Genomic DNA, 12,110 nt, shown 5'->3' on the forward strand with positions numbered 1-12,110 from the left:
CAGCTGGGGGGCTAGTAGCCGTGCCCAGGGCTGTGCCACCCCATCCCTGCTGTGCCTGGGGGCTGGCAGTGTTAGGGGATGTCAGGCTGGATCCTCTAAGGTGCAGCTGAGATCCCAGTCTCCGTTCTGGGGTTGCTCTTTGATGCAGGCATTGAGAGCTCACAGTACAGGGAAAATAATTTGATTTTTGGTGCATGTCTGTGCTGCAGAGCCCAGGCAGTCCTGGGCCAAGCACTGACCTCCTGCAGAAGGCTGCCTGTGGTCGCCACAGAGCCACAGGTGGCTCGCTCTGACCTCCTGTGGTGGTCCTCTGTAAGGTGTTGTGTACATAGCTCCTACCTCTTCTGAGTCACACCAGTCCCCCTAGAGCAATGGGTGGCTGCAGGTCCCAGGTCTCTGATGGAGGAGGGTGGTGCAGGAGCACCCCGTGCAGGTCCTGTCCCGTTGCAGCTCCCTGAACCTGCTCTGGCTCGAGGCCCCTTCACTGTGGGGTCCTCAAACTGAGCAACAGGGTTGGCAGCCCAGAAGCAGACTGTTGTGAATATTCTTTAGGAATCTCACCAGCTCCTCAAGCCTCCTTACGGGGACTTTGTTGTAGGCCTGAGGCCAAATCTGTAGAGGCAATAGCACAAAGAAATTTGGCTTCAGCTGGTGGCAGCTGCTTCTCAGTGTGGGGCTGGTGCAGCGGCGCAGAGGGGGTGATGCACTGAGATGTGAGGTCGAGAGGACTTCCCCGAGGCTTCTCCTCCAGGCTGGCTCCCTTGGTCCCAGTACGTGTGTGTTCTTGGAAACCGCAGGCTCTGGGGTGCTCTAAGAGCCAGGCACAGTTCTGTGTTTACTGGGAAGGAGGGGGAGGACGTGCGGTGCCTATGGGCAGCACTATGGGGAAGGCAGGAGAGGTGTCTGCTCCGCTGGGTACTTGGATTCTCTTGTCTAATTGCTCTTGGATTTTCCACTGTTACATTTTATTATTTTTTTTTCCCCTTAAATAAACTGATACTTTATAAAACTGGCTTTTTGGACTTTTTCTGATCTAGGATTGCTTTTGGGAACTGGGTAGCTGGGACCTCATGTTTGTGTAACTCCTTGGTTTACCAAAGGGAGGGCATGCGGGGAGCTGGCCTGGGGGTGGCCTGCAGCTCCCAGGGGCTTTGTCAGCTGCCCCCACACCCTCTGCAGCATCTGACCCCCGAGGGACTCCTGTAGGACCAGCATGTTTGGCTTTGTGGAGCTCCCTGGTACTGAAGCTCTTCCAGGCAGGCAAAGCACACCTAGCATGGCACGGGGAGGTGAGTCCATCCCCTCTGCTGTCCCATTTCTGTGATGGGACTTGGAGGGCTGTAGCCAGAAGGGCCAGAGGGAGGTGAAGGCAGGCTTGGACCTGTCCCCTGGTGACAGCAGGACGTGCCCATGCCTGCAGGTGTAGAGCAAGGTGCACGGAGCCTCGCCTGACCAAGTTTGAAGCCAGCTCTGTTTGACTGATGCAGGCCTTGAGGTAGGAGCAGGGCTGCTCCAGCCTCCCTGCGGTCAGCTGCCCTGGCAGCAAGGCTGCAGTGGCTCTGCACTGCTTCCACCAAAGGCAGCTCTTCTCTCTAGCAAGCCCCGAAGGCAGCTGCTGCTGCTTCCCCGAGCCCCTCTGCTCTGACTGCTTGGTACTCTCGAGGGCTGGGACCACTCGTGGTCTCCCCAGGCTGCTCGCTGGGACAAGTGCTGAGCCTCCTAAGAAGTGCTGGATTTAAACAGATTTTCCTCCTGGAGGAAATCCAATTCCCTTCTCCCTGGTGAAAGCTCCTCTCAGGATGCTTAGGTTTAGCGGGTATAAAGAGAACAAATTGGGGCCGGTCTCCAGGCTCCCTGAGGGTTGAGGGAGCAGCAGTGCTTGCGGTGCTCCGTGCAGTTGCTTGGTCCAGAGCTGGTGCTCTGGGGGGTCCCCTGAGAGCCTGCATCTGGTACCGAGGTACTGAGCCATGCAAGCACCGAGCCCCCCCAGGGCTGACCTCTGCTCCCTGGCCGTGCTGTGTGCCAGCAAGCTGCTGACATGCGCCTGCATTCCTCGGGCTCTCGTGCCTCCAAGGGCTGTGACAGGTTCTTGGACTTGCTCCTTGGAACAATGTGTGTTTATCTTTTCCTTTCTCCCGGGCTTCGTTTTGGTTGCAAGAAGCCCGTGTACTTTCCACAAACCACCCTCAGTGCAGAAGCGCCTTGTTTTTGTGGAGCGATCCCGATGGGTCCCCTGCAACCCCTGGAGTGTGATCCTGGCTGCCTGCCTGTGTTCCCAGGACCTGGCCTCCTGGGCTGGACGTGCCCTGGCCCCTTCAGCTGCCTTGTCCCCAGCCCTGCCCAAGGGTGTTTGGTGAGGGGGGACACCCACCAAGCCGTTGGCTCTGCCCCCAGTTGTTTTTCCTCTTGGCGCTGCTCTGGCTTTAAAACCAGAACCCAAGGAGCTGCTTCACCCGGTTTGGGGATGAACCTGGGTATGGGGCGCCTGGATGGGGCAGGGGGGGAAGCATGGGTTGTGCTGGGGTGAGCCCTGCCAGGAGAGAGCCCTTGCTCCTCGCTACCCCCGGACACAGCACCCTTTTGCTGCGGGTGCTTTTCCCTGCAGGGTGGGAGCAGGTTTGGGGTGGGCTCCTGGAGCAGGTTTGGGATGGGGGCAGGTTTGGGGTGGCTCCCCAGGGGCTGGTGCCGGTGCCCACCGGGCATCCCGACCTCAAACCCCCCGTGGTGCCCACCGAGCACCCATCCCGACCCCAAACCCCCGGCAGGGCTCCCCAGCGCCGCTCGCCGTGTGCCTGCTGCCACCTCCTGGCTCGGCCGGCGCCCAGCGCCCCGCTCCCGGCCCCGGCCCCCCCGAGCCGGGCGCGGGCACTTTTGGGGTTTCTGTGCTCGTTGCACCCCTGGCAGGGCACCGGGGGGTTCCTCGGCAACAGCATCCCCCAGCGCAGGGCAGCTAGCTGTGGTCGTGCTGATGCTGTTCTGCAATCCAGGCAGCTGGCAAGAGGGTTTTCACTCTTGTTATTATGATTGTTATTTCTATTGCTATTTTATTCCTTCTTTTTCTTCAGTGCTTTGCAAGAATCCCGACCCTAAATGAAGCCTTTGAGCCCTCAGCAGGAAGAGGTGCTGAGCTGGGGGTGCGATGAGCTCCCGAACACCCAGGTAGGATGAGCATCATCGGGGTGATCCCCGCGGGGCTGCCCGGGTGAGCCTGCGCCGTGGGCAGGAGTCGGAGAAGGGCATAAGCAGAGCGAGGCTTTAGCTGTCACATGCCAAAGCTCCCGGTCACAGTTAGAGATGGGGCCTGGGCTCTGAAAGCTGCCCACGACCCGCAGGATCGGCCCCTCTGCAGCAGGAAGGAGGAGAGCAGCGGGGGCTGGCGAGGCCCTGCCCGACCAGGGGTCTCAAGCAGTGGGGTGGGATTTGGGGCAGGCTGCCTCGTGCGAGGGAAAGGGAAAGCAGAAGGGGCAGGGATTTCTGCTCCGCTGAAATATTGATGGCTTGGGAAAAGTGTGGGTGGGAAAAGCTTTAAAGGCTCGTTGGTCCCGGGAAGGGATTAGCTGTAATAGGGCAGGTCACCTCTGCACGGGCAGTGGCAGAGAGGGGTGCTCCAACCTTGGCGAGCCCAAACCGCTCCGAGGGAGCCAGGGTCCTCCCAGTGCCAAAAATCTCACCAGGGTGCTGCCCTTGTCCCTACATCACCACCCTCCCCGAGCAGGGAGCCACAGCAGGAGGGAGTTTCAAGGCGTTTTGCCCGATGTTGACATTGCCGAGGGAAAAGACCCGGTTTTTAATCACGGACTGATTATTTCGAGGAAAGGCAGGGAAGCGGGGAGCGGAGGTGGGCCTGGAGCACACCAAGGGAACAATGGGGCCAGTGTTGGGCTGAGTGCTGCAGCTCCCTGCAGAAACGCCCGGCGAGGAGTTTTCAGCACATTTCGATTCCCCGCTCAGGTATAATTACACCGGGGAACAAAGAGCCCTTCAGCCCTGCCCGCTCCCTCCGGCACAGCCCTGGGGGCTGCGTGCACGCACGCACACACGTGTGCCAGCTCTCAGCGGGCTGCGGGGGGACGGTGACCAGGTGGATGGCCCTGCACATCGGCAAAGGGACGGTGACACTGGGTGGTGGCATGGGGACAAACCCTGGGCACATCCCCAGCTCTGCAGGCGGGTTGGCTCCTTTCGGGTCTGCGCAGCCCCAGGGCAGAAAGCAAAGAACGAATTCCTCTTCCTGCCTCTCTGCCCTGAGCCTGCCTTTTGGTGGAGGTGTCGCTGTGACCTGCAGCAGGTTTAATAAAGCCCCTTTTCTTCTGCCCCGTCCCGTGCACAGGAGCTGCCACAAGTCCCTCGTGGCGCCGTGCTCCTGGCATCAGCCCTGTGCAGTCCGGGAGGTGAGGATCCGGGTGCCCTGTAGGTGATGGCAGCTCACGGCCACCCCCGTGCCCTGCCAGAAGCTGAATGTGCAGGTCTGTAAAACCCCAAGGGGGGTGGTTCTGGTGTTGCCCATCCTTTGCCTTCAGCCTCAGAGCCCAGAGCCCCCAGGCTGGGCCCCGCTGCTTGTGGTCACCAACAGCACACAGCGAAGCAGAGCAGCAGCATAGATGGATGCTGAGGTAGGCGGGAGGCATTTTTTTGGGGGGGAAATTCATCTGCTATTAGTGCCCAGGTGCCTGGGGTGAAGGTACAAGCCCAGCACCTCCTCTCTGCCCTGGACGCAGGGGCTGGAGCCGTCCCCACGGGGAGCAGAAGCTGCCTGGCTTCTCGGGGTTGCTGCAGTTGGGCACCTCTGCTGGCCCCCAGCCCAGCTCCCCAGGGCTTCCCAGGGCCAGGTCCCTCTCTGGGAGCAAATTTGCATTTGGCTGAGCTGTGTTCACACATCAAAGCTGTAGAAATTAATTCTCTCTGTCTTTTTATTTTTATTTTTTTGGTCTTTGTCTCCCGCTCAGCCCACACCCTGAAATCCCGGCGCTGCCCAGCTGTCCTTGCTGTGCCAGCCCTTGTCCTGGTTGCAGGGAGCAAGGATGCATCCCTGTGGGTTGAAGCCCTCCAGTTGCTGCTGCTGCTCCTCCTCCAGCACCACCCTGCAGAGCCCAGCACCCACCCAGACCCCCGGCCCCTTTGCAGGAACCAGCTGGGGTGGGCTCTGGGGTGGGCCCCGATGCAGGGGTGAGGGGCACCGATGTCTGCCTGGGGCTGTGCCCCCTGCAGCTCCCCAGCATAAAGCAGGGCCAGAGACTAGTCCAATTTCAGATTTCAGTCCCCAGTCCCACACCCTGGTGGGGTCCCAGCCCAGCACCACACAGCTCCTTCCTTGAGTCCTCGCGGGCTCCCAGGCAGGAGCTGCACCCCGTGATTTCTTTCCCAGCGCTGAGCCTACCCGCTCTGTAATTGTCTGCTGGTTTGCACGCATAATTACAGCAACAGTGCATGGAAATTAGCTCTGCGTTTTTCAAGCCCGGTTGTTTATATGAACTCTCTAAAAACCCACTTTCCCTTCCCAGTGAACCCTGAGAAAACCACCAGGGTGTTTCTTCTGAGACGGGGATTAAAGCAGTTTGCCAGCTCGCTCCATCCTGCCCCGCCAGCCTGGCTCCCTTGGTCATGCAGCGGCATGGGGCTGATTTTGGGAGCCACATCCAGCCCCACAGCACGGCTCTGCTCATCCCGAGCACCCCCCTACAGCCACCAGGACCCAGCTGTGGACGTGGTGGCCCTGGTCCTGTCCCTTGTCCCATCAGGATGCTGCCAGCTCCTGGACTTGGTCCTTCCCTACACTGCAGGGAATATGGAGCTTGCCAGGAGGGAGCTTGTTTAAAACCAAACCTGTTTTTTTTTTTTTTTGTTTGTTTGTTTTTCTCATTTTAGGGGAGAAGAAGCAACCCAAACCCTGATTTTCCACAAGGCTTTTGGCTGCGTGGACAAGGCTGAGTACCTGGAGCTGCGGGCACAGGAGCGTGGTGGTCTCCAGAAGGCCCATTTGGGATGGGGATAACAACACCCCCACCAGGCACCGAGGGTGATGTGGGCACCCATGGATGTCTCCAGCCCACCCTGTCCTTATTGCAGCTTGTGTTTGTTTTTTTGAGCCTGGCCAGTGGTGCCACATGCCTGGGCCATTCCCGATGCGCTCAGTCTCTTGAGCAGGTAATTGCAATCCTCAGCAGCCCGGCTCAGCTTATTTTGGCCCTGGCATCGTTCTGCATCCTGCTGCCCAGCTGGGTTATTTATAGTTCTGCCAGAAAAAAGGATAAAGTCAGCACAGGTTTGCTGGGACTGCACAAACTTACGGCCCCATACACGCGGCTCCCCTGCCTGGGGCTGGGGGTGCCCTGGGGAGCTGCTGGGGTGAGGGGACCTTGCTGGGGTCTGCAGGGTAGGGCTGGGACCAGTGCAGGGACTTGGCAGGGAGGCAGGGTTTGGGCTTGTGGTGCAGGGACCAGCCCCTTGGTTCAGCTTTGGCTGAGGTCTGTTCATTCACCATGCCAGGCCTGGATGTCAGGGGCACAAGATTTCCAAGAAAGGTGATTTTCTCTGTACCTTTCCCCCAGCTGATGGGCAGAGCTGCATCCCCACAGCCTCATCCTCCTGAGGTGAGATTTACACCAAACAGTGTGGCAGGGGATGCAGGGGCAGCTGCTCTGGTGGTGGTGACCCCACGTTCCCAGTATCTCCAGCACTGGCTGCTGCAGCCCCTCCTGATGTGGGGTCCCAGGAGATGCTTTCCGTGGCCCCACTGTCCTCTGGGGGAGAGCTGGCAGCGCTGCCACCCCCTGGGTCCTCCAGGCGGGAGGTGACAGAGCTGTGACAGCAGTGGGACCTGCCCTGGGCTGCCCCTGCCAACACAAACACCTCGCTGGATCACAACCAGGGCTGGCAGCGAGCCCGCCTGCACCGAGCCCTGCTGGCACCGGCCAGCCTCCCTCCTACAGCCTCCGCTGGCAAGCCTCCCCTCTCTGCCCACCCCTTCAGCTCTGAGAGATGCAAAATTGTCTTTAAACCCGTTTTTTTCCAGCCTTCCTACAGGCTGCAAAATCACCTACTGCCCTCTGAGCAAGCCAGCCCTCCGGCCACCTCAGCACAGGGAGCGGTGTCGGTGGGCTGGGTGCGAGCTGGGTGAGCAGGAGATGAAGATTCCCGGGGCACCACGGCCATCCTCTGCTCCCCGAGCAGTGGGTGCGGTGTGGGGCAGGGCAGGGCAGTCCTTGTGGGGTGCAGGGCCGGATCCTGCAGCAATATGGGGCCGCAGGGAGTGGGGAGCTCAGTGCCGCAGCCAGCCCTGGCTTGCCATTAGCCGGGCTCTGTGCTGTGCTCCCTTCCTCCCCCCTCGGGGCATTATTTGGAAAAACAAAACAAAACAAAACAAAAACAATCAAACAACACCACTCCACGAATCTGCTGCGTGGTTTGGGGCAAAATGCAGTAAGTCCATGTTTAAAAAAAAAAATCAGCAATCCCTCGGAGCCAGCGCGCAGCCCTGCCCGGGGACCCCAGCAGTGCCCCGTGTGCCGGCTCGCTAGGTGGCAGCAGCCACTCTTGATACTCTGTAGGACATTGTTTCGGGGGAGAAAGCCAAGAGTTTGTTTTCTTCTTGATATTTTTGAAGGTGCTGTCACCTCCAGGACCTGTTTATATACATATATATTTGTATAAATGTATGTGCATATTGAAATGTATATATATATAAAGTGCCTATCACCATACTGAAGCAGGAGCAGGGCGCTGCTGTGATTTCCCATTGCCTTTGGACCTTGCCACCACCCGAGGACGCTCGCACACCACCACAGCCACCCATGGTGTAAGTTATTCTGTGTATCCCTAAAAACGTGATGCTTTTTGTAAGTTCCCAACTCATGGGGTGATCTGAAAGTTTTTTCATTCTTCCTTTTAAACCCACATTTCTGGCTGCATTGGGGATGGGGAAAAGCCTGAACACATAATTCAGATAATCCATAACGTGGCTCAGGAGCACAGGAGATGCTGGAGCAGCTCCACCAGGGCCTGTGGGGACGATCCACGCGTGTTCCCGTGCGTGCGGGGTCCCTGAGCCATCCAGCAGAGGCGGGTGCTGCTGACTTGCTCGTGAGCGAGATTTCACAACCGGGTGGCTGGCGCCTGTCCGAGACAGTTTGTGTTAATTGGGGGTTTTGCAAATAAACAGCTCTGGCGATGCTACCAGCTCCTCCACCCATACATGGAGCGTATGCTTGGGGAAGAGGCTCACCCGGGAGCTACAAAGCTGCCCCTTTCCACTTGTGGGACCTGCTGGGAAATGCAGAGCCCCGGATAGATGCAGCCCGTGACTGGCTTTTTGGGACAGAGGTGAGCCCTGTCACGGCACCCCCGAGGCCCCCAGCCCTCCTGTCTTCCCTTTCCCCGTGTGCCTTGAGTTACTGCAGATGTTTGCTGGACCCCGCCGTGTTGCCCCCCGCACTGCCCCCGGCGCCGCCGCTCCCACCTGCGCGGCTCCCGCTCGCCCCCGGCCGCCAGCGCCGGGATTTTTGTGTTTTGGGGGTGGGTGGCTCGGCTCGCCCCGCCTCCCCCCGCCCCGTTAAATGCCGTTCCCGGCGTATCTGAGTCAGTACCGAGGTGGGGAGCGGCTCCGAGGCCGGTACGGGTGAGTGAGGGGCTCCATGGCACCTGCGGGGAGGGGAAAAAGGGATGGGGTGAGGGGGAGCCCCGACCCCACGGGGGAGTGGAAGTTGGGGGGGGTACTCCTGGGCTGGGGGGTTAGGGAGCGCTGTGCCCCCTCGGGAAGGTGTCACTGTTCCCCTGATTATCACTGATTTTTGGGGTTTCCCCCCAGAAGTGTACTTGCTGAGCTTCCCCACCTATATGCTTTTTCCTTTCTGTGGTGCCATCGCGTGCTGTCCCCGCTGTTTTTTTATTTTTTTGGGGGGTGTAGGGTGTGGGTACTGGGGTCACAGCACCCCGCTGTGGAGAGGGGCCCCTGCTCTGCTCTCGGTACCTGCGGGGAGGATGGAGGCTCTTCCCTGCCACAGGGATGGCGCAGTTTGCAATCTGCATGCTCTGCTCAACTTTTGTCTAGCTCTGGGGTTGTTTCTCGCTTATACAAGCAAGGATCTCTTTTAGCAGAGAATAATAAGGTCTTTTACACTTGGGCGAAGCACACCAAGCAATAGGAGAGCTAGATCTTGACAAAAGATAAGCTGAAAAGTGTGTCCTAAATTTGTTCTGCACCGCTTCTGCATGACTGGAAAATTGGGGCTGTGCATGCTCATAGCTCTGTTTGTGCATACCCATAAACATGTTTGTGTAAGCAATCACCCACCTTTGGCTTAGAACTCTGAGCATTGCATGGGAAAAAATAGCTTTGGGCATATTTGCTGCAAGCAATTATGTGGGAAAACTTGTCTGGGAAATCAGACTGTTCTGTGTTCATCAGGTCTGTGCCAACTTGCAGCCGAGCAGGGCTCTGCAGGTAACATGGTGCAGTGGTGGGTAGCCTCTTGGGAATTTTTTCCCCCCGTTTGGCCAGAAGGTGCGAGGACGGCTGTTGCTGCAGAGTAGGGAGCTGCCCAGTCTGTCTTGGTCCTGGGAGCACCCATCTGGTGTGAGTGGGGAGCAAGGAAACGGGGCTCTGCTGCTCATGGGACTGGGGCAGGTGGGAGAGGGCTCCAAAAGAGGAGCCCTCTGTTCACAAGTTTTTACCTCTTCTACTTAATCCCATGGGATTTCTGCCTCCACCAAGGCTAGATTGCATACAGTTACTGCGAAGTCCTCCCTGTGGGACTCTTTGTAGCATCTCTTGGTAGCAATAACAAAGCTTTTCCCTGTCTTTTATTTTTTTCTGAGAACAGGAGTGATCAGTCACAGGCAGTCAGCCTGTAGGCTCTCAACAGCAAGTAGAAAGTGTATTTCACAAGCAGGTTCTTGCAATCTGTTTGGGGAATATCATTAGATTGGCATCTGGTACAGGCAAAAATTGTGCATGTAATCTCCTCTCGGATCTCAGCCCTGATATTTGCCACCAGGACTTGGCAATACAAAGAGCAGAGTTAACTACTGGGCTAAATCTGGCCTTGTCTGAAATACAAATTCCCATCTGGAGGGTGTGCAAGAGATCTTCGTGTTTGTAGTAAAATGGCACTTCCCATCAAAGCAGATGGGACTGCTGCATCTAACTGGGAAAAGCTGCTGTTCTTTTTTTTTTTTTTTTTTTTTGGAAGTTCTAACTCAGTGTTTTTTGTTGTTGTTTTTTTCATGAATAATTAAATAAATTTGATGGGATTAGTACAAGATGGGTATGGGTGTTGCTCTTGGTGGTGGTGGTAGTGAACAGAAAAGATGTGGCCAGCAAGGCAGCCTGTTGTAGGCAATCTGTGGTCACAGAAGATGTTTGTGCTCCGCTTGCTCATGAGGTAGTATTTCCCTTGAGGTTGGTACTAGGGGTTAAAAGTTTTCAAGAGAAGCCTTTGTTTAAACATTTTTAAAGTTTCCAATAGGGGCCCCTTTGTTCGCTTTCTGAGCAGTGTGCCTGCCTTGTTAAAGACTCAGCGCTTGCTTGCTTGTAAAATGCCACTTCCAAATGCTGGATGAACAGGGCTGGAACACAGGGAGAGGCAGAGAGAAGCAGCATTTGTACCTATGTAATTGTACCTAAATGAAATGAACAAAAGTGACCCAGGAAAACACAACAATGAAGATTGAGTGGTGCTCACAAAGAGACTTACAAAAATCAGCTGCTCCCCCAGAAAGAGTCCCTTTTGTGCCAGATGTCCTGCATGTTTTTTCCAGCTGTGCTACGAGCTTGAGCGGCTCCTATGCCTCATCATTACCTTGTGGAATTGTTTTCTCTGCTTTGGGGACAAAAAGTCATATTGCTCTTTATCTCTTTGCCTGTGCGTATCATTTGGGATAAGGCTGTGAAAGGTTATATTCCAAAATATCTTATAATACACTGGTATAAAGATTGATTCCCATTATAGTATTAATCATTCATAACCCTCATGAAGTCAGTACCATTAAAAAATCAAGTCTGTTTTGCCCAAGAGCTTGGAGTCCAGACTTTATAAAGGATTGATATTTAACTACAGTACTTTGTGTGCTATCTGTCTATTACTAAAATTGTGTTCAGTGAAATCTGTTTAGGGAAAAGGTAATTGGGAGAAAACGGTGTTATGAAGTGCAATACTTTGTAGAAAGAAAAATGATTCCAAAACAAATCTGGGGTGAGGCAATTTGGAGCCTGTTAACTAAAAGAAGTCCTTGTAAGTGAAGAAACATGCAAAGGATACAGGGTAGAACAAATAGAGAAACGACCAGTGTGATGCCAAACTGACTCTATTAATTTTTATATCCCTTTTCTAGGTTTTGCCATCTTCAGAAAAGAATAATTCAAAGCAAGCAAGAGGCTGCGAAGAAAATAGCTCTTCCAGAACATTGTAGGCTGTGTTTTGGTGCACTTCAGAATACAATTGCTATATTTAATAATAGTCTGAACAATAACCAGCCACCTGGTCTTCATATCCCACAGCAAATTGATCATCATGGTGGGACAGAAGATAGTGGATTCTCTCTGTCAGGAAACTCAAGAAAGAGATGCTCGGAATGACATCAAAACTGTCAGCAGCCGGTTTTGCAGCCACTTGAAGAAGCTGGCTCTTGCTACCAAAAATGCTGCAATATGATATCCAAATGCAGATGCAATGAGGGAACTTCAGGATCAAAATGATGAGCTGTATAAATATATGCAGCAGTTTAGAGCAATGATGGAATGAAAGATGCTTCATGGTTTTTTTTTACTTTTTTTTTTTTTTTTTACAAAAAAAAACAAGTGGTGAAAACTGGAATCCCTTCATTATTAGAGTCCTCTTTGCTCTCTTTGTATAGGAAGCAAGGGGAGTGCAAGAAACTCAGTGCCGCCAACTTCATCATCCCCACGTATTCCTGACAGGTCATTTATCTCGGGTACTGATGCTCCTTTAGTAGGTAAAGACCCACACAATAACAGAGACGGAGAGGATTTGTGGTATTAAATCTGTACTTTCTCCTCCACTGTTCAGACACTGTCTAGAAGTGTTATCTTACTGTTGGGGCAGAAATGTTTGCTGTGTATTCAAACAAATTTTATTACCTGATTTTTATTTTTT

General features: G+C 54.9%; 1 long non-coding RNA gene across 1 annotated transcript; it reads left to right on the forward strand.

The window, feature by feature from the left end:
- The first annotated feature begins 8,562 nt into the window (after positions 1 to 8,562).
- On the forward strand, positions 8,563 to 11,775 carry LOC116495679. The gene is made up of 2 exons (XR_004253960.1): positions 8,563 to 8,614; positions 11,329 to 11,775. It is a non-coding gene; the product is annotated as an uncharacterized LOC116495679 (long non-coding RNA).
- Positions 11,776 to 12,110: the final 335 nt, after the last annotated feature.

The sequence above is a fragment of the Aythya fuligula genome, chromosome 16, assembly GCF_009819795.1.
Source record: "Aythya fuligula isolate bAytFul2 chromosome 16, bAytFul2.pri, whole genome shotgun sequence".
NCBI lineage: Eukaryota > Metazoa > Chordata > Aves > Anseriformes > Anatidae > Aythya > Aythya fuligula.